At 34.5% G+C, this 3271-nt stretch overlaps 1 pseudogene; it reads left to right on the forward strand.

The window, feature by feature from the left end:
- Nucleotides 1-2052: 2052 nt before the first annotated feature.
- Nucleotides 2053-2535, forward strand: LOC114386235 (annotated as a pseudogene).
- The last annotated feature ends 736 nt before the right edge of the window (nt 2536-3271 follow it).

Raw genomic sequence — 3271 nt, forward strand, 5'->3', positions numbered from 1 at the left:
ATACGAAGTAAATTTAATATTAAAATTATGCTAATAATTTTTTAATAATAAATTATAAACCAATATGATATTTTTAGTATAATGTTTATAATTTGAAGTATAAAATGTGCATAATATAGTATTATTATGTATTTTCATTAATGAGTTAGATAATGTGAGCTTAGATCAAAATGTTTTGAGTGTTTTTTTTGGAGACACTACTATAAAATAAGTTTTTAATATCAATTTTTTGAAACTTTTAACATGAGTTCTAAATCGATAGTAAAACTATTATTATTAAAAGTATTAATTTTAACATCGATTATAAAAGTTGATGTTGAAATTCACTATGCAAAAACCAATGATGTATAGTAAGAAATACAAATATAGATGCAAAAACATCAGTTTTTGTAATGCAGTTTACAACATCAGCGGTAGACCAAACCAATGTTGTAATATAGTTTCCAACATTGATTTTCATCAAAATTGATGTAGGAAATGAACTTTTTATATCGCTCCTTCTAACACTCATGTAGAAAAGATATTTTCTACATCGGTTATTTTAAAACCGATGTTGTATAATACTTACAACATTTGTTTGGGCTACAACCGATGTAGAAAATATCTTTTCCACATTACTTTAGCTTTCTACATCGTTTATTACATAACAGATGTAGAATGTTGTTTTTATTACAAAAAGCATGTTTTGTTTGGTCTCTTGTCTCCACCTGCCCAACTAACAGACCCCTAATAGTGGTATCTATCATAAAGGCTTTCCCTTTTCCAGAGAAAAAAAAATTCTAATTAAACTATAGAATTATACGTGCCAAGTTGAACTTAGGACATGACTGCTAATCATCAATTATTAGTTCTACGTTGCTTGGCTTGATGATTACCATTTTTAATATTTTTGCATTTTGTCCCATAAGGAAATGATGGCGTGATAAGAATTTGTAGGCTCCAAGAAAATGGCTTTAAGATCATGCAAAATGAAAAAATTATACTTTTCATGAGCTGATTAGGTTGATTTGGTTGGTGTAAATGCAAAAACTGCATCAAACTATACTATTGATTGAACAGACCAAAGTTTTTCAATTTTTAATTCTAAGAGACTTTCTCAAAATAAGATAATCAAGAGCAAGATGTAACCAACAACTTAACAAAATATTCAACATTTTAGCTTAGTGTACTAGAACCACGGGAACAAACCTCAGAGTTGTAAATTGTAATTTAAAGTGAGATGTCACAAAGAGAATAACTCTGGCACAGTGTCAAGTCATTTCTGATTGAAAACATCAGAACTTAAATACTTCTGAGGACCAATTTGGTCCATTTTCTACATAAACAAAATGCACTTCCATTTTGGAATTTCATCAAGCACAATTAAAAAAAGAAATTGGGTCTTTCTACCAGAACACTTACTCGACTTCAAATACCTAGATATGCTTTGATTTCAAATGATCATAGTATAGAAGCTATTAGAAACAAACAAGATGTTTATGCAAAAAAATAAGGTGAAAAATAAGGCCTTTAGCTCTTTCTCATTGGGATTGAAGTCATCAAATTGGTCAGCACCAAAAGTTGAGCTGTTAGGATTTGTTCCCTCTGCCCCAATTGCCATAGTGTAAATAGCCGTGTAAAGATATACAAATACAAATAATAAAGATATTCATAGAAGTGGAAAAAAAACTAGGAAGCAATAGGTCCTTAAGAGTAGGTTGACCAGGAGCCGAAACAACTCCTAACTCGAGGGTACCAAAAGTGAGATATCCACCAAATCTTGCAGAAAGTATACGAGAAATCAAAACCCCCTGTCAGTTTTATGTACATGATTGTTATTGATCTTATTTGATTGTTCAGTTTTATGTACATGATTGTTATTGATCTTTAGGGTATACAAGTGAGAAAGAGAAAACAAAATCTTCTGCTAAATAATATACCACTCGACGCACCTCTTGAGGTACTTGGTCCTCGCTCCCAGCCATCCCAACAGCACCACCGTGGCCAACAATGCTGGAGCGGTTCCTGGGACCTCGGCGCGTCCGGCAGATGTAGCGCGCATGCCACCACAGCATGGTGGCGTTCCTCTGCCTCTTCCTCACGTTGGTCGTCCTCCGCGGCACCATCGACGTCGGCAAATTCGGAACGCCGGAGAAGTACTTCAACGAGATCCGCCACCACCTCTCTGCTACCCGCGCCCACTGCGTACTTGAAGAAACCAAACCCTAATCATCCTCCGAATCCAATTCCAATTCCAACCATAACTTCATTGGACACAACAAACCCCACGTCCTCCTCGTAACCGGTTCGTCCCCGAAACCATGTGAAAACCCAGTTGAAGACCACTACCTCATCAAATCGATCAAGAACAAGATTGACTATTGCAAGGTTCACAGGATTGAGATTTTCTACAACATGGCTCTTCTAGACGCTAAAATGGTAGTAGGGTTTTGGGCCAAGCTTCCGTTGATTCGGAAGCTCTTGCTGTCTCACCCTGAAGTGGAGTTTCTCTGGTGAATGGACAGTGATGCAATGTTCATTGACATGGGGCACTGAGAAAGGGAACTTTTGAAGGAGGAAAAGGAATGGCGCAATATTAGTGTGAAATTAGAAAGAAAAAAATGTAGCATACAACATTGATTTTTAAACAAATTGATATTAAGTAAAAAAAGTATACACAACATCCATTTTATACAACATCCATTTTATAAAAAAATCAATGTTAACATAACACATATAACATCCATTTTACAATAATCGATGTTAACCATAACATTTTATTTATAAAAACATCACCCTATTTGTTAATATCGATTTTTATTAAAATCAATATTAAATGATAAACGTTAAATTCATATTTTTTACTGGTGTGACTATAATGCAGTAAGGTTCCTAGAAGAACGAAGAAGTGAAGAGGAAAATCTTCCAAGACACACTACAGAAATGAAGGAGTTTTCTACTTTTATTGATGAAATGTAGCTAATAGATATCCCCGTGGCTGGTCAAGATTCACTTGGTTCAAAAATGGAGGTAAAGCATGCAGTAGACTCAATCAAATTCTACTTTCACAAGAAGGGCTTAATTATGTTCCGAAGTGTTTTCAACTTGTTTTGGATCGGGATTTTTCGAATCATTGCCCACTTATATTGAAGCAAAATAATCTTGATTGGGGGTAAAAGGCCTTTCCGGTTCATGAATGCTTGGTTAGCTCAAAAGGGATTTGTAGAATTTGTACACTGACTATCAAATACAAGGCTGGCCTGCATTTGTGTTTAAGGAAAAACTTAAGAAG

The sequence above is a fragment of the Glycine soja genome, chromosome 15 (assembly GCF_004193775.1).
Source record: "Glycine soja cultivar W05 chromosome 15, ASM419377v2, whole genome shotgun sequence".
Classification (NCBI taxonomy): Eukaryota; Viridiplantae; Streptophyta; class Magnoliopsida; order Fabales; family Fabaceae; genus Glycine; species Glycine soja.